We start from the raw sequence: 25444 nt of genomic DNA, 5'->3' as shown, positions 1-25444 counted from the left end.
AGGACTCTGGGATCATGACCTGAACCAAAGGCAGTCACTTAACCGACTGAGCCACCCAGGTGCCCTGAGAAAAATTTAATTTCATAAGTACGGGAGCCCCATAAAAACAGACCCAAAAGCAAGTCAGGCATTTGGGGTTTATATGCCATCCTGAACTAACACATGGGATAGGGGCCTGGGACTTCAGAGGGGGGGAAGGTATTCACAGGACAATTAGAAGAGCAGGTATTTGGTAATTAGATATTTGTCCTGCCATACAGAGGGGTCATTCAGATAAGAGTTATCTCTGGTAATAGCTCTCTGTCTGAGCCAGGCCTCCTACTCTAAATTCTTTCAGGTAGTTAAGAGAGAGGTAAAGTTTTTCTTGAGTCTGCTGGGTCTTGATTGTCTTCAGCTCAAAATAATCCACATGCCAAAGTGACATATTCTGCTTCCCTCTGCTTCTATTGCCCAAATGCATTATTTGAATCTATTATTATACAAAAAATGTTCCTTTTGATAGGGTGTATAGGTAAGTTCTACTTTCTTGCTCCTTTTGATAGGGTGTATAGGTAAGTTCTTTCTAAGCTGACATTAAAGCAGTTATTTAGCATTCTGATGATAAGGACTGAGATTGATGGTATATTTCCTGTAATACAGGGAAAATGAGAATATATTTAGGAACAATAAATTCAAAAGATAAAAGCACATTGTCAGTTGTTGGTGCCATCTAGTGCTGACTGCATGGCAGAGGATGGGTGAAATGCTGTTATACAGAGGAAACAAAGAGTACAGAGCCATCTAGTGATTTTTTTTTAGCACTTCAAAATAGTCATATTAAATAGGATGTATGAATTGTGTTTAGGAGGTGTTCCACAAATGTATTTTCAGTTTTTAGACGGCATCAAATTTTATTTCACCTCATGGATCTTGACCCTCTAAAACAAATGTCAGCAAACTATGGCCTACAGGCCATATTTAGCTTGCTGTCTGTTTTTGTACATTGCATAAGCTAACGATGGTTTTTTCATGTTTACATAGTTGAAAAACTTAAAAGGAAGAATAATATTTTGTGGCATATGAAAATTGTCTGAACTTTCAATGTCCATAAATTTAATTGGAGCACAACTATGCCCATTTGTTTACCTGTTGTATGTGGTTGCTTTAGAGCTACAGTGAAAGAATTGAGTAATTATAACTCCATGTGGCCCACAAAGCCTAAAATATTTACTCTCTGGCCCTTTACAGAAATTTTGCTGACCCTGTTCTAAAACATACTGGATTTTGGAAAACACCCCAGGAAAGAAAGAACACATGCATATATTATACTTAGAATGTATAGTGTATGTGTTTATATGCATGTATGTGTATGTATAGACCTATTTCTAGTTTCTTTAGCGCATCTATTTGTCGTATTATTTATTCAGTTATAATTAAACATCACTTTCCATGAATACAGGATATGATCCTTTTTTCGAGCTTTTCTCTCAAGGATTCTAGGGTACAAGCTTCAAGTTTGAGCTCCATTATTTTTTCCTTCCTTCCTTCCTCCCTCCTTCCTTCCTTCCTTCCTTCTTTCTTTCTTTCTTTCTTTCTTTCTTTCTTTCTTTCTTTCTTTCTTTCTTTCTTTCTTTCTTTCTTTCTTTCTTTCTTTCTTCCCTTCCCTTCCCTTCCCTTCCCTTCCCTTCCCTTCCCTTTCCTTTCCTTTCCTTTCCTTTTTTTCCTTTCTTTCCTTTCTTTTCTTTCTTCCTTCCTTCCTTCCTTCCTTCCTTCCTTCCTTCCTTCCTTCCTTCCTCTCTTCCCTTCCCTTCCCTTCCCTTCCCTTTCCTTTCTTTCCTTTCTTTTCTTTCTTTTCTTTCTTTCTTTCCTTCGTGAATGGTTCTTGCCTTGTCCTGAGTGCACAAAGCCTCCAAGACATTCCTGCAATGTATAGCCCTCCATCCTGCATTGCACTATTCAGGAGTGTTTCACGCCATCTGGGTAACATTTTTAAAAAAGCCCTACATGGTGAAGAGTTGTTAATCATTGCTTGGCATTTCCAAAGGGGTAACAAAAGGGATGGAATTTCTATTAGCATTGCTTGAGTAGGACAGGCCAGTCCCCATCTTCCCTGTCTGGAGAGTTCGATAGAATGATGTCTCTATAAAATGAAAATAGGCCCAAAAGGAGGATAAAGATGCCAATAGTAAAGGTTAGAAAACTCCAATAAAATTACTCTAAGAAACATGCAGGCATTCTGGTTGCTTTTGACATGTAAAAAGGGAAGAATGGAAAATTGCAGGAGGGAGATGAATTAATGTATTGTTTACTGCCATGGACATCAGGCTGCTACTCTTGTGACAGAATGATTTTGAAACACACTTGAGATTTGTCTGATATTTATCTTCTCAGACTTCCCGGACATACAGAATTCATTTGTAATTTGGTTTGTAGAACAGTGAGACATAATAAAATACATTTTAAGATGAATGTTTTTGCAGATAAGCATTTAAAGTTTTATACTGCCCCCCCATTATACAGCCTTATTTTCCTAATTCCTGTGATATGGGAAGTTCATGCAAAAAGCAACCCTTATATGAATGGAGTACTTTATAGAAACTTCATACAAGGCCTCTACTCTAACCTCTCTGGCCCAGTAGAAGATACTCCTCATCAATATTCCTGTCAATGCTTTTTGGGAAACAAATGATTGGGGTCCCTTTGGGGAATGGTGTTAACAGTGCCTCTGAGCCCAGGACCCAGAATTACTTCAGTCCTACCTAGCCCTGAGGGATCTTCCATATCACCTTGCCAAGGAAGGTACATGAAAGGCACAGAAAATAAAGAGGTACTTGATTAGTCAGTGGTGCACACAGAGCAGGGCAAGATGACCTAGGTCACCTTAATCCTATAGTCTCGAAGAGAGATACTTAGAGCTTAGAATCAAAGCAGCTTGAGTGGCCTTCTTTCTGGCTTCCATAGACTTGCAATGAAAAATTTTTGTTTACTATTTCAACTAGACAAAAGGCTACACCCAATTGTCATGTTAAATCCTGGCCCTTAGACCCCACTTCTGTGAACAAGAAAAGACTTGTGAATGGTGTAAAAGGATAGAGGTGCTCGTATGAGGCTAACCCATGAGGGTGAAGAGGAAGAGAGAATATGGGGAAGGGAGGGAAAAATCAAGTTCATTTGAGAAGGCCCTTAAAGCACTTAGCACTAAATCTAATCAAGGATTGACTCACCAGATGAGGACCCTTGCACGTTGGGTGTACACATTTTTTGCCTTCATCATAACTCTTTATTGAAAAAAGAATAATAAGGTCATAGGGACCACTAGAGATTTACTAATGGGGGTTGCCTATTCATTTGTTTTAACGTTTGTAAACTTTTCCTTTTATTGATGAAAATTTTACCTCTATTTCCCTTGTAACTTTTTCTCAGTGATTGCTTCGAGGTCTGCCCTCTGGATGTACGTAGTTTTTCATGAAGCTGCTGGTGTTGTAGGATTCACCTCAGATGAAAAACTTGATTGCTACTCCCTCACTATACACATACACACAGGCAGAAAAAGCTAACATCTGAATGTTTGAAGAACCCTGACTTTAGGGGCGCCTGGGTGGCTCAGTTGTTAAGCATCTGCCTTCGGCTCAGGGCGTGATCCCGGACTTCTGGGATCGAGCCCCGCATCGGGCTCCATGCTCCACTGGGAGCCTGCTTCTTCCTCTCCCACTCCCCCTGCTTGTGTTCCCTCTCTCGCTGTCTCTCTCTCTCTCTGTCAAATAAATTAAATCTTTAAAAAAAAAAAAAAAGAAAGAAAGAAAGAACCCTGACTTTAGGAAACCACAATCTTTTAAAGGGGGCTTCTAGCAACTCTGCCCAACCTTTGCCCTAGAAAGAAAGTCTTTATTGTGGCTGGCATCTGAAGTGGGGGAGGTGGGGCAGACATCCTGCTGGTGTCTGAGAATTGCTTGGTGCTGTGGGAGACCCCCCGCCCTGCACACACAAACATTAGAATGGGGTCCTGGAACCAAAAAGGAGGAGGTAATTAGGTTTAGATGAAGTCATGAGGGTGGAGTCTCCATGATGGAATTAGTGTCTTTATAAGAAGAGGAAGAAACACCAGAGCTTTCTGTTTCTGCCATGTGAGAACACAGCAACAAGGTGGCCTTCTGCAAGCCAGGAAGGAGGCCATCACCAAAAGCAAAAATCTGCTGGCATCTTGATCTTGGCCTTTCTTGCCTCCAGAATTGTGAGAAATAAATATCTGTTTTTTAAACCACCCAGTTTATGGTATTTTGTTACAGTGCCCAAGGTGACTAAGACAGTATTGGCATACCATAACTAATTAATAATTCCAAAGTATTCCCCCATTAATGCCCTTTTAGGTTTTTTCTCCAGTATCTTGTTGTTACCAAAAAAAAAAAAAAAATGGGGTAAACATCCTTTCTACATATAGCTTTGTAAATATGTTTGAGTATTTCGGTAGGAAAAATTAATAGAAATGGAATTCCTTGATTAAAATGTGTACATTGAGAAATTTGAAGGATAGTTTCAAAGGCCTGTTTTCCGAAGAGTGCTCACATACTTATGATCCCACTAGGGATGAATCTATAGAAAGATATGATTTAAAATTAACATTGCATAGTACTTTTGAATTTAATATAATTTTCCCTTTACATCAAATTTATCCCTGCAGAAGTGCTGGAAGCTGCCTTTTATTAGTTCTAATTTTAGGTATAAACCAAGTAAGGCATTTCAGTAAATGAAGCTATGGAAAAGAGAGATGTAATCAGAACTTCTGTTGCTAATTTCTTATATTTTGTATTCGGTGCTGCTGGCTTCCCCTGACATAAATAAGGTGTGTGCAGTCCAAGAGGTCATATATCAAAAAGAATGCAAAGACTTTCAACTGGAGCACTTCTAGAATGTATTTCATTCCCCAAAGGCAGGTTTGCTATACAGCTTCATCACATTTTCCAAAATTGAGTTTCATGGCAGTGGACCTGCAGCTAGGGACTCATATTGAGCTCGAAGTCAGCTAAACCTCTAGTTTTGGTTGTTTGCTGCTGCTGCTGTTGTTATAGTCTTAACATAAATGACCACTTAGCCAGCTTTTCCCAACCCATTTATATATGCAGTGGATTTTTTGTAATCCTGAGTAAAGAAATTTATATGTAGCCTTAGAGGATATAAATACATCACCTTGCTAATATTAGCTCATGTATCCACTTGTCAAGATCTTGACACTGATTCTGTCATCTGTTATATAAGCTGACTCTTCCATTTTTGCATCATCCATACATTTAAAACATACGTTCTGTGAATCCGTTCAACTCACTTATTAAAATGTTGAACAGGACATATCCAAACACAAGCACACATCTGTGCCACAAGCATCTTCTCTAAATGTGGACATCATTCTATGTCCGTCTGTCTCATCTTTTATCAGAAGAGCCATGGCCCTGAATTGAAATGGCTCTGATGTCACTAGCCCAGGTATGGGGTATAGGAGATGATTGTGGCAGAAAAAAAATGTAATAAAAGGGGCAAAGCTGCAACTTTTCATTCAAATCTGTATTTAAACTGGCCTCATGGGAAAGATAGTATAGAAGGACTGCATTTAAATTGAATTAAATTCTTATAAAATGAGGTGCCTTTCATTTATTTTTTCCTGAGCATTGGCATCATGAATAATTAAAAATGCCCATTCTTTTCTTAGATTTTCAGGACATTTTTCATATTCACTTGACAGGTTGATTTGCTGATATTGTTCCTTTTTTCAAAGAAGTCATCTACCTACTCAATTATATTTTTATCATTTTGGCAATTATGTTTTTATAATTGAGATATAATTCACATAACAGAATTCACCATTTTAATCATTTAAAAATGTACAATTCAGTGGTTTTATTATATTCACAATGTTATGCAACTATCATCAATAAATAATTCAAGAACATTTTCCTCACCCCAAAAGGAGAGCCTATACCCATTAAGCACTCACTCCATTATTCTCTCCCTGGCAACCACTAATTTACTTTCTGTCTCTATGGATTTATCTATTATGGACATTTCACATAAATGGAATTATGCAACAAGTGGCCTTTTGAAACTGGCTTTTTAATTAGCATAATGTTTTCAAGGCTCATCCATGTTGTAGAATGTATTAGTACTTCATTCTTTTTACGGTTTAATAATATTTCATTATACACACACACTACGTTTTGTTTACCCATTCTTCAGTTGGTGGACATTTAGATTGTTTCCAGGTTTTGTCTGTTATGAATAATGTTGCTATGAAAGTTTGTGTCCAAGGTTTTGTGTGAACATGTTTTCAGTTCTCTTGGGTATATACTGAGAAGTAGAATCACTGGGTCATATGGTAACCCTATGATTAAATTTTTTTAAGGAACTGGCAAAATGTTTTCTACACAAGTTGTGCCATTTTACCTTCACATTGGCAGTGTATGAGGGGTCTAGTTACTCCACATCGTCACAAATACTTCTTATCTTTTTTTTTTTTTAATCATATCATTCTAGTAGGTGTGAGGCAGTACCTTATTGTGGTTTTGATTTACATCCCCTTATTGATTAATGATGGCAAGCATCTTTGCCTGTGCTTATTGGCTATTTGTATGTCTTCTTTGAAGAAATATATATTCATCTCAGTTGGGCTGTTTGTTTTTTTGTCATTTAGTAATGAGAGGTATTTATATATTCTAGCTTCTAGGCCCTTATCAGATATATAATTTGCAAATATTTTCACCCCTAGGTTTTCTATATGAATTTTCAGATCAGTTTATCTATTTCTGCAAATAACACATTTAGAATTATGATAGTGACTTTATTGAATCTGTAGATCAATTTGGTTAGTATTGCCATCATACCGAAATTAAATTTTCCAATGCATGAACACACAGGATACCTTTTCATTTATTTATGTCTTCTTTAAGTTCTTTCAACAATGCATTGTAAATTTCAGTGTACAAGTCCTGCACTTACTTGGTTAAATTTATTACTAAGTATATTTTGTTTGATGCTGTTTTAAGTGGAATTATATTCTTAATTTCTTTTTTTTGGATTTTTCATTGCAAGTGTGTAGAAATACAATAGCTATTTATATATCGATCTTGAATGCTGCAGCTATGCTGAACTCATTTATTAGCTCTAATAATTTTTGTGGATTATTTAAGACTTCTGTATAAAAGATTATGTCTTCTATGAACACAAAGTTTTACTGCTTCCTTTCAAATCTGGATGCATTTTATTTCTCATTCTTTCCTAATATCCTTGGGTAGAACTTCTAGCACAGTGTTAAATAGAAGTGGTAACAGAATGGGGTGCCTGGGTGGCTCAGTCGGTTGAGCAACCTACTCAGTTTCAGCTCAGGTCATGATCTCAGGTGTCTGAGATCAAGTCCCATATTAGGCTCCATGCTCAGTGCAGAGTCTGCTTAAGACTCCCCCCCCCCCATCCTCTGTGCTGCTCACATGCACTCTCTCTCTCTCCCTAAAATAAATAAATAAAATCTTTAAAAAAAAAGTGGTGACAGAAGACATCTTTGTCTTTTTTCTAATTTTAGGGGTATTCAGTCTTTCACCATTAATGTCATGTTAGTTGTGGATTTTTTATAGATGCCCTTTGTCAGGTTGAGGAAATTCCCTTCCATTCCTAGTTTGTGGTATGTTTTTATCATGAAAGAGTGTGGATTTTGTCAAATGCTTTTTCTGTATACATTGAGATAATCATGTAGAGATTTTTCCTTCTTCTATTAATATGGTGTATAATTTTGATTGATTTTCATATGTAGAACCACCCTTACACTCCTGGGATAAATCCCATTTGATCAAGGTGTCTGATCCTTATAACATGCAGCTAGATTCAGTTTGTTAGTATTTTGTTGAGTGTCTTAACATCTGTAGTCATAAGAGCTATTTTTCTGTAGTTTTCTTATGATATCTTTGTCTGGCTTTGGTATTAGGTAATACTGACATTGTGGAACACGTTAGGAAGTGTTCCCTTCTCTTTTATTTTTGGAAAAGTTTGAGAGCAATTGGTGTTAATTCTTAAATGTCTTCTAGAATTCACCAGTAAAGCAATCTGGTCCTGGATTTTGTTTTTTGTTATTGTTGTTATAAGGTTTATAATGATCAGCATAAATCTCTTCACTTGTTATGGGTCTGTTCAGATTTTCTGTTTCTTTGTAAGTCAGGTTTGATAGTTCCTATTTATAGGAATTTGGCCTTCCCATTTAGGTTACATAATTTGTTGGCATACAGTGGCTCATAATGTTCTCTTATGATCCTTTTTATTTCTGTGAGGCCAGGAGTAGTGTCCCATTTTAATTGCTGGTATTAGAAATCCAAGTCTTCTCTCTCTCTCTCTCTCTCTTTTTTTTTTTAAGATTTTATTTATTTATTTGACAGAGAGAGACAGCCAGCGAGAGAGGGAACACAAGCAGGGGGAGTGGGAGAGGAAGAAGCAGACTCCTAGCAGAGAAGCCTGATGTGGGGCTTGATCCCAGAAGGCTGGGATCACGTCCTGAGCCGAAGGCAGACGCTTAACGACTGCGCCACCCAGGCGCCCCTTCTCTCTTTTTCTCTATCTAATGATTTTTCCTTTTTTCTTGATGTGTTCAAAGAACAAACTTTTATTTTATTGATTTTCTCTACCATTTTCTATTCTCTATTCCATTTATCTCCACCCTAACTTTTATCACTCCTCCTTCTGCTTGCTTTGGATTTAGTTTAGTCTTTTTTCCCCTCTAGTTTATGATGGTAGCAAGTTACATTATTGTTTTGAAATCTTTAATTTTTTTTTTAATGCAAGCATTTACAACTATAAATTTCACTCTCAGCTCTACTTTCAATGCATCCCATATGTTTTGGTATGTTGGTTTTTCTTTCTTCATCTCAAAGTATTTTTCTAAGCTGTTATTTCTTGTCTCAGATGGCTGGGGCTAATATATTTGCCATTAAATGCTTTTGATAAATGCCCACTGGGAGGCTATCCAGCTGTGAGAAAGTTTCATGTTTGCAAAACAAAAGCAAGCCCTTGGAACTGAGCCTTCAGAGAGCCATCAGACAGGACAAAACTCCCAATTCTTTGTAAAACAAAATTTGTATTGCCCCCTCTGGTACCTATAAGCGACACTCAGAACTACTGGTACTGCAAAGCTGAAAGGGACATTGAGGAATTTTCCTCCTACAGTATTTGCTGAAACTTTTTTAATATGTATCTCTTATAACTAACAAAATATAACAAACTACAAGAGATAACAAAAATGCTGCCTTCTCTTCTGGACTTTAATTCCATAAAGTTGGATTGTGGCTTCAGTGATCCCTCATTCCCCAATAGTTTTGACAGTACCTGGAAAATGATAGCTGCTCAACAGATGTTTGTTCATCAGCTCATCTCTTTAAGGTAAAGAAATGAAGGCCCAGGAAGACTGATGTGACTTTCAGTGACTCACACAGCAACGCAGGAGGGAAACCTAGCTGAATTCCTGGAGCTTCCCGTAAAAATATTGTTTTGTTAGTTTACTACTTCGGATTTCAATCTTTCCTTGCTACTTCGATTTGCCCTTGAGGACACAGACCATGTATTGTACTCTTAGAATATTGTGTTAGTTTCTCTTTGTGCCTAACTCCAATCCCAATATGCAGGGATCGTCCCAAAAGAGATCTTTAATATATGGACTACTTTATTCTAAAAATTTTATCATTAAAAAATATTTGAAGGAAAAAATGTTTTATGGTGAATCTCAACTGCTATACAAGAAATTGCCACCCACCATATACCAGATTTCCTACAAATCTCAGGGCTAAGTAGAGACTACAGGGTAACAGTTTCTGCCTGTTGTTTGTCATCATCCAAAATAATATCTATACCTTTAATTTTCCATTCAAATAACTCGTAGTTAATGTTGCCATGTGACAATATATACCACCTTGAGGGAGAGAAAGGTACAAATGTGAACGACATGAAACTAAGGAACACAGATCTATTAGATTTGATATAATCAAGAGGAAAATCTTCTATTTCCTTCATTGTGCATAGCACTTCTGGGAATAGCGTCACTCTAAAATGGTAATCCTTACTCAGTGCCCTCATCCCCCGTAGGAGCAGTTCTCTCAGACAGTGGCCACTAGTTCAGTCACCAGTAAGCAAAGGCATAAAACTGATAAGCATAAATCCCTCTGCCCTTAGCCAGGGAAACAATAAATAAATTCAACAGTATGTAATGAGTAGGCTGCCCAGCCAGTGAGCTCCCCAAGCAGGGATTTAAGTCCAAATATGCACCAGTGTGTTCCCAGCAGATGAAAAGCACACACGAAAGAGAACCAAGATAAAAGCTTGTAGGCCCCAAAAATTCAAGACACTTACTACCCAGTAATCATGTTAATCTGTTAAGGTCAAACACTATAATACTTACTGTCCTTGAAAGTCTCCATAGGTCCAGCCAACAACTGTATACAATTGTTTAAAAAGGGGAAAAAAATTTTTTTTTGAAGGAAATTCTTAATGCGGTGAGTAGGGAGACAGTATAGAAAGAAAAGGCAAACATTCATATGGCCAGTGCTCCATTGTTTGTTTTGTAGTATGTTGGTTGAAAAATTTACTTCTTGCTTCTGAGACTTGTTTTTCAACCATAAAGCTTTCAAAAATATAGCATATCTAACTCAAAGCCTTTAAAATTTATGTTACAAGATTTATTAGTGTTCTTATAAATCATTGCTTGATAGTAACAAATTATCAGAATGAGTTGTATATTAAAATGACAAATCAGAATTTAATAGTAAAGATAGAAGATGTTTTCAAGTCAGGCAGCCAAAGCAATAGCTAATGGGAATATTTGGAAATGTGACAATGATTCATAGCAGGGCTCTTGGTGTATAAATCCAGCAGAAGATTTTGCATTTATCCACTAGGACTTTTGGTCTATTGTTTATAAATCAGGAAGTTAATGAAGAGTCAGAGGTCTGTAAATCCAGATACTAAATTAGAAATTGGTAACTTTTGTTTTATAAATAAGTAACCCAAGAATTACATATGTAACTAAGCAAAAAAAAAAAAAAATGGCGTTTAAAATCAGGTGAAGGTTAGCATTTATAAATCAGAGTTGTAAATAAAAAGATGACCAGTATCAACTCAACCAGTTCTACAACTCTGCATTTCATAAGACTATAACAGGGATGTGTGGGACAGCATGCCAACACTGGAACTTCAGTGAGATAATTACCCCTTTTATGACCCTTATAGACCTCCTGTTTGTTCATCCCCAAATATCTCCTGAAGGGAGAGGGAAGACTCTCATCACAAAAGAACACAAATGAAGCAGAATAGCATGGGACTAAGGAGCCCAGACAGACGACTGACTTGGAGATGAATTTGAATGGGGCACGTTTGCCTTTCCCTGGCTCTGTTTCAGAGAAACTCCATTGCTGGATTGTCTCCCTCTGAGTTACATCACCAGCGAAGGGCTGGGCCCAGTGGAGTTTCAGGGAGATTCATCCTGTCAAAGCTTCTCTGTCCCTTATTTCCACATCCCACCCAATAAGTCAAGTGCCTTATTCTCCTTTGGCTACCCTGAGGCTGTGGTAAAATATCCTGCCTTCCCATTCTGACTGCTTTCTGTCTTCTTCTCTCCATACATCAGTGTGTCACTGATCAATGAAATGTACGCTTCGGATTTGAATGGTTGTTAATCCATGACTCCATGTGGGCTACTAGCTTTATATGTTAATACAGACCTTCATTTGTCTGCAGACCATATGGTAACTTTTTGTCATTTTTAGAAGGGCTAGGTCAGGTTCCTTAGCGGCCCACCGCCATCCAGACTAATTCTCCCCAGGAGCTTGATACCGTGAGAATATATCTGACCTCGGGGCCTAAGTTGACATCACCAGATCTCACGAAGCACTTCTTAAATGGCTTACCTTGCAGGCTTTCAAGTCAGGAAACACTGTTGCCTACACTTCTTATATGCCACCTCTAGACTTCTGATTGGCAATAACACTCTGAAAGAGTTATTTGGACTGTAGCTGCGTCTCTCCTCAGCTTGCTTTATGGATGAGTACCCTCTTGCACACATGTCTGTTATTGCATCGGAGAGTGACACCATGACTCTGTTTATGGAAAATGGCCCTAATTCTAGAAAGGATTCTAGAAGGCTCTGCCAGGCATGCCCCTTAGTTGCTGAATGGATCATATGGTAGTGGGGGGAAATGTCTAGGGCAATAACAAGGAGGTCTGGCAGCTCAGAGAAGTGGCTAATAATCCCTGGTAGTTTGATGACAAAATATAGCTTTTCCCATTAATAACATTTCGGCCCAGGTGAGGAGCCCAGCATAGTTACTAGGATACAGAGAACCAGCTAAGCTACTTGCAGGCTGTGTCTATGGCACGGTCCTTATTCTTCAAGATGTGGCTCTCCAGCAGCAAAATGGGGGTGATGGCACCTACCTCCCAGGGGTGTTGTGACGATCAAAGGAAATGGGAAAGTGCTCAGCGTAGTGACTACATGTAGAAATAGTGCAGTAATCACTGGAATATAATGTTACACTGGGAGGGACCCAGGTAAGGTCTCATCCAATCCTTCGTTGTCCACGTGAGAAACTTCACGTCCAGGGATGTTGTCACTTCCTCATGGTTACCCAATAGTGAATCAGGAGCTCAAGAGTTCAAGAGGAACGCAGGCTTCCCGTTTCCCCGTTGATCGTTCTTCATTCTACATTACACGGTATCTCCTTGATCCCTTGCAAATCATTTACAGTACCTTTGCCCCTCTGGTGCGTTAATAAGGTATGTGTTCACCTTAATAACTTTTTGCCACAGAACACGTAGTAGGCAAGAGGGGAAAGTAAACATGAAATGAGGTTTTACGCAGAAAGGATAAAACCTATGGAGATATGCCTATTGAAGGGACTTGGAGTGTGGTGTGAGGGGTTCTGACGACAATAGCACACGTTTCGGAGAGGCCGTGAACTCCTTTCAAGAAGGATTAGGCAGCATGATGCTGTTTTCACTTACTGCCCTCACAAATAGTTCCCAGCTCTTCTCCGACTTGACTCTCCAGAAGCTCAGGTCGAGGAGTATCTTGACAGAACACAGTCTTGCCTTGAGAACCGCTGCCGTGGAGTCCTCTATGAGTCTGCATTTCTCCACTGGCTGCTTCAAGAGGAAGTGGGTAAGCAGCGATGCTAAGTGCACAGCCCCGGCACGAAGAGTGCTTTCGCCACATTGGTCCACTCCTGACTGCTGGGCACAGCAAACTCCCGCTTAAAGAAAACTGCCTAATATGTCGCCCTACTCCCTGCTTTTCCTCTAATTATGCGACATCAGTAAATGGGTTTGTGCGTGGAGAAAGCAAAGGAAACGAGCATCAGGCCTGGGTTTTGGCCGCCCTCCCTTTCCCTGCCTCCTGCCTAATCTATAAATCTGTAAATGAGCATACCTTCCAAGAAGCAGAAGAATCGTTCACAATTTGTCAGAAAACAACTATTTACTAACTTATTCCAGAAGTACTAATCTCTGTTTAATATATTATTGATTTTCTAAACTGTTAGTGTGGTTTATAATCACATTGACCTACATGGTACCATGCTTTACATCAATTAATACCTAGTTTATTAAAACATGAATGTGTGCCATAGACAGTTAACTGACAAACTGATTGTGTGTATGAAAGAGACTTAGAAGAAATTTCCTAATGAACATTAAGTTTTTTTTAGATCAAGTCCCACATGGGGCTCCGTGCTGGGTGTGGAACCTGATTAAAATTCTCTCTCTCCCTCTGCCCCTTCCCACCCTTCTCTCTCTCTCTCAAAAAAAAAAAAAAAAAAAAAAGGTTTTTTTAATGGCTTATGGGAGCTCTGTAGTACATCCCAGACTCTTACCATCTTTCTCTTTTCTTCCTAGAAGAAACAAGCCAGTACTATGCAAGTATGAAGCACCTCTGGGCTTCGTGATATAATCCAAAATTAACTTTTGGAAAGTGTGTGCATAATTAAGTAAACATCACTGCTTAAGGAATGTTTGTGTGCACACATGCACACACATACATGCAGAGAACTTGAGAATAGGCTAAAGAAAAGACTTTTTTTTTTAAGATTTTATTTATTTTTGTGGGAGAGAGAGAGAGAGCGTGAGCACAAGCAGGGGGAGGGGCAGCAGGAGAAGCAGACTCCCCGCTGAGCAGGGAGCCCAATGTGGGGCTTGATCCCAGGACCTCGGGATCATGACCTGAGCCAAAGGCAGACTTAACCTACTGAGCCACCCAGGCGCCCCAAGAAAAGAGTTCTAAACTATGTAAGAATACTAAATGTTGCTCCACTGTTGGTAAAGGATAAGATTCATGTCTATTCTTTTAGAGGAAGTATCTTAGTCTACTGGGGCTCCCATAACAAAATACCACAGACTGGGTGGCTTAAACAACATGAATTTATTTTCTCACAGTTCTGGAGACTACAAGTCCAAGATCAAGATGCCATTAGGGTTGGTTTCTGGTGAGGCATCTGTGTCCTCATGTGGTCTTCCCTCCATGCATGGACAGAGAGAGAGAGAGGTAAAGAGAACATGCTCTGGTATCTCTTCCTCTTCTTATAAAGACACCACTCCTATTGGATGAGAGCCCCACTCTTATGACCTTATTTAACCTTAATTATGTCCTTAAAGGTCCCTTCTCCAAATATAGTCACACTTGGGATTAGGACTTCAACATATGAATTGGCGGGGGGGGTGGGCACAGTTCAGTCCACAGCGGGGAGGTAGCATGGCATACAGAAAGTCCTGGACATGGGAATCTTTTTGACCTGGTTTTGAGTACCATTGATTCCAGTTGTGTGGCTTTAGACAAGTTGCTTCATCTCTTTGTGCCACAGTTTCCTCATCTGCCTACCTTGCATGTTGTGAGCCTTTAACAGATATAAACTAAATTTTCATCTTTTGTTTCAAGCAATTTCATTATAAGGACTTTACTTACTCTTAATACAACTTGTTAAAAACTATTATAATAGAGTTCTCTTTTATTCTCTGTGTGTATTTTGTTGTGTTCTTATTGGAGGTGTGTGGTTTACTTTCAATTTAGTCGTAAGCTCTTTGAGGACAGGGAACATTACATCTTGTTTGTCTTTTTATCAGGCACCTAGCGTAGTATATTTTACACAGTAGACATTTAAGCAGGTCATGATAATTTGGTTGGTTTCAAAGTTTTGGCACCTGCCCTCTTGATTTGGGGGCTGTTTTCTCTACCCCTACACCTCCTTCAAGCATGGCCCTATTAATTAATTTTAGTGTATCATATGGGATTTCTGCAGTGCTTCAATTAATAATTAATGGTTGATGTTTATGCATTATTTCCCACCTCATTCTAGGAAATAGTTGTCAATATATGTTAAGTTTTGAAACAAAAAGGTTCACTTGTGTTGGTGTCAGCAGCTAAACTCAAGTCAATCCATTTTCAACAAAGTTCCCAAAAAGGAGGCACAGACTATTAAGTTTAACTTACTTATATTAGTTACCACACAGTAGTATTTTACCCATTTTTATAAAAGGTCTCTGTAAAATCTTTCAAGCCATTGTTATTTATAAATTACATCTGAAGACCATGATTTTCAGGAAAGGAATATGTGGACGTGATTGTGTGTCATTAATAATTTGAAGAAATAGCCAATAGTATTTATTACTGCTAAAAGAAAGGAGAAGACATATTACTTCAAGGAGCTTATGGTCCAGTCTGGGTGACAGAATCTAAGGTGATGTAACAAATGAAAATGTAATAGTCTAGTCAGGATTCAGAAGAGAGCACTATTTGACCTCATCAAGATTATAAGTCACCAAAAAGAAGGGATCAACCTACATTTTCTTGCATCTTCCACCATAACTGTTTCAGTGCCAAACATAATTAGTGTTCAGTAGACCTTTATTCCATGAATAAGCTAACCAGTTTCTTGATCCACATTGGAAAATTTTTTGACAAACATTCAGCTTCTGTCATTTTTTCTTCGTGATTCCAGATGATAAAGATTGTGGATATAAATAAAACAATATTTAAATGACTTGCACTGTCAAATATATGTATTATATATGTATTTTAGTACATGACTCAAGCTACACTTCTTTTATTAATAATGCAATAATAGTGCAATTTTTCATATATAATCAAGTTAATTAAATGTTTAACAGCGTCACTCATTTCTAAACTTCTCTGTAGCTTCCAGCTTAGTTTATCTTCTTAAGATCTGGGTGTAAACGGCTAAATTGTGCAGTCCCAGGGTTCTGCCAGGAGCTAATCTCAGGTATATTTCACACAACCACATGCCCCTCTATCGGCTAACTTTTTTCTTGACTTCTTCCTGTGAGTGTGAATGGTACTGCCAGTCTCCCGTCCTCATCCTAGCCACACTGGTCAACAATATCATTCATTTTCTACCTCTGTCTTTTCCTTTTCCTTTTCCTCCCCCCTCAAACACAAGCAATGGTTAGGATATGAGGAGTTCAGAGTCTGGCTTGATTGTTTGTTCTTTCAGTTTCCATTGCTTCTAGTTCAAATTATCATTACCTCTTACCTACCCCTAAGTGATCTTCTGGTCACCAGTTTCTCTTTGTTCCAGATACTAGCTTAGATTTCTCTGTCACTCAATATCTATATAAGTATGACCTTGATTCCGCCTTGGTGATGGAATCTCCTACCTCCGTTCATGCCCCAACAGTCTTTTGCTTACCCTATCCACATACTTGGTATGTCGCCCTCTTACCATTTCCACATACCTAAAGTGTGTCTCTTTTTTAATCCTGTCAAAAGCCTTTGTTTTCATAAAGTATTTCTTCTTTAAGCTCCTAGAATACCTCAAATGCACCATTCTAGTAACATTTATCACAGGCTTCCTATAACAATGGTTACTGCTATTTTTAAACCTCTTTTAGGTCATAAGCTGTATTTGATTTATATGGTGTCTAATCTCATGCTTTATGCCTAAATTTCATCATTACTGGCTTATACCCAGGGAGTTTAAAAAGGAAGAAAGTTTAAACCATCATAGGTTTATGGAAGAAATACAGTAAATACACAAATGTAACAAAGTTTGGGAACACAAGAAGTTTGGAACACAAAAAGGCAAAATCATATATTCAGGTATCGTGTATTAGAATATCAGGCAAAATCCTGTATTGCTGTGTTTCTTAAACAGAAAGATTCTTAAACTTTCCTAGAAACCACAATCATTAGAGAAACTTAAAGATAGATAGAAAAATAGAGATATTATATGTGTTCATCAAACCATTTTGTTGTCCCACCTTTTGCATTGAAGATATTACCGGCCTGCTCATAGGGGAATTCAGTACGCATGGCTTGAAACAATGGCTCAGTGGGTTAGGCTACATAATCTTCTTTTCAAACCCCAACTTAATTGAATTTATAAATATCAGTCCCTAAAATTTACCTGGGGAAAACATTTTATCATTGCATTAAGAAAGTGGTGGGGGTACCGGCGTGGCTCAGTCGGTTGAGGAGCCGACTCTTGATTTCAGCTCAGGTAATGATCTCAGTGTCATGAGCTCTAGCCCTAGGTGAGGCTCCAAGATCAGCAGGGAGTCGGCTGGAGATTCTCTTTCTCTCTCTCTCATTCTCTCTCCCTCTCTGTCTGCCCCTCCCCCCACGCATACATTCTTTTTCTTTCAAATGAATTAATTAAAAAAAAAAGAGAAAGTAGTATATTTTTCTTCCTATTTATCAGAAATACTATAAAATACCAGTTATTAAAGAAAAAAGTGGGGTGCCTGGGTGGTGAGGTCCGCTAAGGGTCATGATCACAGGGTCATGAGATTGAGCCCCACATCGGGCTCCGTGTTCAGCACAGAGTCTGCTTGAGACTTTCTCTCCTTCTCCCTCTGCACTCTCTCTTTTCCCCTTACACTCTTTTTCAAATACATAAATCTTAAAAAAAAATTAAAATGTAACTAATTTTCTAAAGCACGTATAGTATGAAACAGAAGAACGGAAGTAATTACTTTGGTTAGGCAAAAAACAAAATCTTGACTGGGTCAAGATTTCAAAAAGTTCAGTTACAGAATAGTTGACTCATCAGATGCTCCAAGATAAAAAGAGTCAATACTAATATAAATAATTGCATTAAGAAATAAAGTGAGGAGAAAGTGCAGGTCTTCTGTACAGAATAATTCTAATTAATAAGTGAAGAAGGAATGAGGGAAATAGAAAATCACCATTAGGCAATCATCACAGTAAGAATTGGTACAGGCAAGAAGTGTTGATTGATGCTAAAATTAGTGGGAAAGTATGGTGAGAAACAAGATATTTGCATAGTCCCAAGAGCCTGTCCTCACAAGATATTTAATATCCACAAAAGGAAAAAATAGCAACTTTTTGTTTTTATCTAAAGAAATATAACAGACATCACCTAATCAAGGAATCACATTTAACATCACCTGCAATGAGATACTTCAACATCATGAATCCTGTGATATGATTCACTGAGAACAAATTATTTCTTTGGGATCCTTGCCAAAAATACATAACCTCATTCTAATCATGAGGAAAAAACAGATAAATCCAAAGTGAGTAACATTCTGCAAAGTACTGACCAGGGCTTTTAAAAGTGTCAGTACCATGGAAGGTGAGGAAAGAATAAGGAACTGACAAAAACTAAAGAGACATGGAATACTGAATGCAGTGTGGGGAGCTGTGCTGGATGGTGGACTCAAGAACATGACATTATCGAGAAGACTAGCAAAATTCACAGAAGGTCTGTGGTTTAGTTGATGGTATTGTGTTTACATTAATGTTCTGGTTTTGATAATTTGCATTATGGTTATGTAAGAGGTTAACATTAGAAGAAGCTGAGTGAACGGTATACAGGAACTCTGTGCTATTTTTTGCAACTTTGTTGCTTCAGATAGACACTGCTTTTAGTGTCAGTGACAGAACATACATATAGAAATAAGGAATCATTGGTTTGTGATACGGATGTGTAATAAGCATTTTCTCTCTCTTCAAACAGATTGTAGGCAAATGTGTTTTCTCAACGCAAAGGTTCATACAGAGATGGGAAAAAAAAAAACAAAAACAAGTGCTAAGAGCTCAGTTCTCCAAATAAAAGAGATGTATCACAGAAATACGAGGCAGCATGGCTTCATTGATCATTTGTCTACCTGGGATATCAGAATGTTTGTCTAGTACAACATAGATACTACGCTATATATGTTATCATGTAACAACGTAGAACATACGATGTCTGTGTTCTTACAGGCTATTTATTTCTGCTGAATAACTTGTAGCAGGGCTGTTAACAGAAAAATGAAGCTGCTTTTGGTGATGAAAATTGCTTTCCAGTGACTGATTGCACCGATCAGTCTTCTGAAGGGGAAATCAAGAGTAAAATGGCACATAGTTCCATAACAGTGCAGTGCACATGAAGCTAAGTACCTCATGCAGAACACAAAAAAGCAACTGTTGAGAAAATGTTGTGGGACAAGTAAGTTTGGGAAGCACTTCTAATTTGAAAATTCTCCCTGAATTTTTGGGACACCAAAGGTTATAAGAAGTAGAGAAGCTGACTTTACTCTTTTCCATTCTATTTCTCAAGTGTATTTGATCACAGATTCTTTTTTTTCTTCATCAAACACCATGTAACATGTCCGGAGACCTATGTGTTCTGAGGATCTTGGGTGAGAAACACTAATGTAAAGAAGGACCAGTCCCTGAAGGGGTGGTATGACCAGTGTTACATTTAGGACAAGGAATCCTGCAGAAGTGTGTCAGATAACGTGGAGAGGAAACGAGCAGGAGGCAGGGAGACCAAGTGTGAGCAGGGAGGCTGGTGGCGACAAGAAAAAGATTAGTAGTGCAGAGAAAACCAAGTGAGAACACACAAGGTGTGAAGACATTAGCTGGACAACTCTCTCCTATTTATAAAACAACTGGCATTAAATAGACCTTTTTATATGTGGAATTTCTGTTGTCAGGTCTTGGACTACTATTTGCCATAGCCCTGTATTACTTTTTTAAAATTTACTTTGGTTTATTTATTTTACCTGAATGTATATAAGATGTATTTTCCTATTTTATCTGAATGATGTATTTCTGATGGTACCTGTTCAAGAATTTAGCCAGTGGTCCCTGAAAAAAAGCAAATGACAGGCATAAAGAAGAGGATCTACAATTAAAAATATATTCTTAAATTCTTTATACCTAATTTCTGACCAGTGGCTAAGGAAATATCAACCTGTAAAGAATTCTTCCACACACCCTGTTCTTCCCTCACCCCACCTGCCCCAAATAGCTAAGCCTGTTTGACTCCTTGTTTCCAGGAGACAAAAGTGAGAATTTTTGTCCTCAGCGCACTTTCTGGAAGCAGTTATTATGTACCATGGATCTGAAATTGCATTTAGATGAATTTTCCATCAAGAGGCCGGGGGAGAAAAATGCCACATCTGGTTGGAAGTTTCTAGTTTTCCAATGATAGGCGACATTCATTTCTATATTCAAGTTTTAGTGTCAGTGAGTTAGTTTGAAAGGTTTATCTAAACCCATCAAACTTGTTTGAACTATATCCATTACTTAAAATCTGTCTAAAATTAATAACAGAATATTCTAAGCTTTGGTAACAGGTAATGCTCTGGAACTTTTGCTACCCCTGTGCCTAACAGTTCTCTGCCATGGCACTCACTCCAGCTTGAGTGCTGTAGATTTGTTCTGTTTTTACTTGAAAGCAAATCTGAATAAGAAATGGCAGTTGCATTTTAATTTAAGGTAACATTTAGAAATGATATAGAAAACTTGCATAATGAGAAAATAGGTTTCTAAGTCTAAGTCATTGGGACACTTGTTTTTTTTACCTTTTTCATGTTTGAAACAGGTTCTTAATAACATGGTATCAATCTGTTACAAGGCATTTATAAATGACACTGCATAGAATTATTTACATGTCTCCTGAATGTGATAAAGGACACTTTTTATAAGAAATTATTATAGAAAAGGCAATGCGATTATTCATTGACTATTAATAAATAGCATATTTATCAGTGTTTCTTTATATTAAAGTAGCATATAAGTAGATATTTAATATTGAAAAAAGTCCACTGAAATAAGAATTTTTCCAGATTCTCAACTCCAGACTAAAGTAGTTGAATTTTTACCTTTTAAAAATTCTACTTGTAAGTATGAATGTAGATGAAATGAACGTGTTTGAACGTTATAAGATATCCAGCCTCTAGAGTACAAAAAGAGCTCTGTGAGAATATAAGTGAGGTAGAAAAATATTTAAATTACGTTGTACACTATAATTCTAAAGCACACTCTACAATTCTTAGCCAGGCAAGTGTCTTTAAATATTTATTTGAAGATGTTGCTATTTAGTATATTTATGCCATCTTCTGGCAGTGGTCCCTTAAGCTAGGAATATTCAAATTCACAGGCTCTGGTAGCAACAGATAATTTGGTATTTCCACACAGAATGTTTGCCAATGTTCTTTAGATCGTATGGAGTGCTGTAAAACCAGAATGAGGCCACAATAGTGGCTCTCCTTAGTAAACAGAAATAGGGTGATTCTAGAAAATCATTGTTCTTTTAGTCCGCTAGCCCCAATATACCAAAATAGACGCTAAACCCTCAATAAAAAAAACAAAAAACACCTGTAAAAATTAAACATTTGGAAATACCAAGCGTTTATGAAGAGCTGGAGCAATCAAAACTATTTCACACAGTGCTGGTGGAAGTGTAAGTTGGGAAACAGTTTGGTACCCTCCAATAAAAGTAAACAGGAGCACACTTTATGGTCTGCAATCCCACTCCTTCGTACATAACACTTACACATATGCACTAAGCATTGCTTACAGAATGTTCTTAGCAGCACTGTTCTTAAAGGCAAGAAATGGAATCAGTCCAAATGGCCTTTCGTAGGAGAATGGACAAATATTCATTGTATGAATAAGCACTGGAATATTATACAACAGAAAACGTGAATGAACAGCAGCTGCATGCATCAATATGGATGAAGTTCAAAAAAGTCACATAAAAAGACATGTTGGGGCACCTGTTGGTTAATCATCTGACTGTTGGTTTTGGCTCAGGTCATGATCTCAGGGTTGTGGGATCTAGCTCTGCGTGGGCTCCCAGCTCTGCTTGGGGGCTCTGCTTGTCCCTCTGCCTCTCCCCCTTCTTGGGTGCGCTCTCTCTCTCTCACTCTCTCAAATAAATAAAATATTTAAAAGAAAGACATGCTCTGGGATTATATTCATAAAGCACCAAATGAGGTAAAACTAAATAGCAAAGTGTTTATGTATTAAAAATAGAAAATAAAAACAAAAGAATAAGTAATATAAATTTTTGAACTATGAGTATATCTAAATTGAAGAGAGGAAGGGGAGATGAGTAAGGAGCATACAGGGGGTTGTGAGGTACTGGTAATATTTTACCCTAATTTTGGTGTTGGGTACACAACCACTTATATAATTATTACTTATTAATTGATGTACCCCTTTTTGTAAGTATGGTAGTTTTCAAAATAAAAAATGTGATTGTGAAGCAAATGAGTTTAGGCTTGGCAGTTTGCTCAGAGGCAGACTCTGTCAGATGTGGACTTGTTTCTCTAGAGTGGTAGAAATCATTTACAATATTTATGGTAATTTGGACATAATACTCTCTAAGGACCTACCTACGCCAACTTGGTTTTAATGCATAATTTCTTTATGCACTGTTGAATTTGATTTATTGATATTTGTTGAGGATGTTTGCATCTATGTTCATGAGAAAAGTTAGTCTGTTTTCTTGTAATGTCTTTGTCAGATTTTGGTATTAGGATAATGCATAAGTTAAGAAGTGTTTCCTCAGCTTCTGTCTTCTGAAAGAGATTGTGGAGAATTGATATAATTTATTCATAAAATGTTTGGTAAATTTCACCAGTGAACCCATTTGGATCTGGGGCTTTCTGTCTTGGAAGGTTATTAATTATTGATTCAACTTCTTTAATAGACATAGGCCTATTGGGGTTATCTATTCCATTATTTTTAAATAGAAAAAGAACTCAGATACTGAGGAGTCACATTGGATTTAGACTCTATCTAGATTTTTTTCAGATTTTTTGTAAGTTTTATTTTTGCTTTTCCCACATTTAATTTGACAGGTTTTTTTTTTTTAATTGTCTCATCTTTATGGAATCACACCAAAGTATTCAACCTAGCTTTCATATAAGCTGCTCTCTCTTATATTGTTTGTGTTGCTTTTTTAAAAGATTTTATTTATTTATATGAGAGAGGGAGAGCAGGGGCAGGAGGAGAGGGAGAAGGAGAAGTAGACTCCCCGCAGAGCAGGGAACTGGATGTGGGATTCGATCCCAGGACCCTGAGATCATGACTTGAGCCGAAGGCAGACACTCAACGGACTGAGCCACCCAGGCGCCCCTGTATTGCTTTTAAAAAGTGATTAAATTATACAATTATCAGAACATGTGTAATACTATAAACAGGTATCATAACAAACACAGATCATTCTTGGTAAACATCCATCTCTGCATGGAGTGGGCCTACAGTAGAGTAGCCTATGAGCTCTGAGTCTTGAGTATGCCCTGGGCATCAGTTGGCTTGCTTTACAGAGACCTTGGAGAGCACTGGTTAATTTGGTGAATTGCTTGAGTAGATGCGGATTTGTTAAATGAGCTCCTGATTTATCAAATAACATATGAAGTATTGTGGTATAAAAGAAATCTGAACTAGAAAGTACAGGTGGCCTGCCCTTTATGCTCTCTCCCTGAATCTTGTAGGACTTCAGTTTATTTCCTTGTACAGTAGTGATAACAACCATACCCACTGAAGAGATGTTCTGGACTAGGGAATCACTTGGGATTCCTGGGGGGATGGTAAAGGAAAACGGAGAGGAAAACACATTTATAGTGCATGTAAAGAGCTTTGCATCCATTATGCAATACAGTATTATCTTTAGACTGCCTACGTCTAAGGTCCTTATTTTAATCAATGCAAATGAAAAGGCTACTTCTGTAAAACAGGATTATTTTTACCACACAGCAGATGGCCACAAATAACGACGTTTTTAAACTGATTATAGCAAAAATAAATTTTTTAAAAGTCCTACATGCCAGATGTCTTCATTCAAGACATCAACTTGCTTCTCTTAAAATGAAGACTGTCTCTAAAATATAAAAAAAGTTATTCCATGGCAATCATGAGCATAAGCAATGCACATTAATTCAGTTTATAGAAAATAATGTGCCCCCCTCTGAGGCACACACAGAATATTGAAACATATGACCAGAAGAGTGTTCAAAGATTGGAATGAAAGTGACAGTGAATTGGTAAAAACATTCAAACCATTAACAAAATGTTTCAGTAGGCACTGAAGAGAATAATGTATCAAAGAAATATACGTATCTGTATATGTTTATGATTCTGCTATATCTTTCTTTCTTTTTTAAAATTTGTGATATCTTGTCAAGTAATAATAAAGCATTATCAGAAATCACACTTTCACTTCACTCCAAGGCAGTAGTCAAAACATAGAACTCTGGTGTTGAAAAATTGCTCCCTGCAAGGTTTACCACCTTGTCTCTCAGTCTTAATTGTCAACTCTAATAATCAGTAAGTTTTATTTCTCTTTTACTTTTTTTTAAGTAGGCTCCATGCCCAGCATGGAGCCCAATGCAGGGCTTGAACTCACAGCCCTGAGGTCAAGACCTGAGCTGAGATCAAGAGTTGGGTGCTTTAACCGACTGAACCACCCAGGCACCCCTCTCTTTTACTTTTTATGTGACCTACCAACTATTTATATAAATTGAGCTTTTATAATTTTATTTAAAGTAAACTTTACTTGTCTTTTACCTTAATTCTCTCTCCATTACCCAGTGATCTGGATTCCGTTCAGAATAACTTTTCCACCCAATAAGCTGGGGAGATGGGAGCTACCCTAAGATGCTGAGCCCCAGGGGAACATCTCTTGTGCAAGGTGAAACTGTGAAGTCCTATGTGCCATCCTTAACTTAAATGCCATGGCCTCCCACCATTCTTACTTAGTTCCCATAGATTTAGTTAAATGCTTCTCACTTTGTTGTAAGTCCTTTGATGGATCTCTGGAGACTGAGTAATTGTCTATGCCAATTTCACCAGCTTAAGAGATGTCTCTCCAGGCGTAAGATTTCCCCAAACTTCTCATACCACCATTCTGGAAGTTCCACCTCCCTCAGAATCTGAAAGATGGTTATTTGAGATACCCTTGGTAAGGCATCATTATTTATCTTCATCTGTCACATAGCTCTCAGGAGTGGGAGCATAACAAAACAAAACAAGGTGGATGAGAACCAATGAGTCTAGAATACACTGATGCCATTTAAGGCCCACAGTGCTGACTAATCATTGCCAGTGGCACCAAACTCAGTGACAGTCAGAGCCTGCTGAGAAGTGGGCATGAAAGAAACCCCATACACCTGGGCAGCAGGTAACGTGTTGAAGGCTAGGGCA

The 25444-nt window shown here is 37.9% G+C and overlaps 1 non-coding gene across 1 annotated transcript; it reads left to right on the top strand.

The window, feature by feature from the left end:
• Positions 1-24570: 24570 nt before the first annotated feature.
• Positions 24571-24629, top strand: LOC123787665 (U7 small nuclear RNA). The gene has a single exon (XR_006778302.1). It is a non-coding gene; the product is annotated as a U7 small nuclear RNA (small nuclear RNA).
• Positions 24630-25444: the final 815 nt, after the last annotated feature.

This window comes from Ursus americanus, chromosome X, assembly GCF_024610735.1.
Source record: "Ursus americanus isolate L20-20 chromosome X, mUrsAme1.1.p, whole genome shotgun sequence".
Lineage (NCBI taxonomy): Eukaryota > Metazoa > Chordata > Mammalia > Carnivora > Ursidae > Ursus > Ursus americanus.
This window is presented reverse-complemented; position numbering and strand designations above follow the sequence as displayed.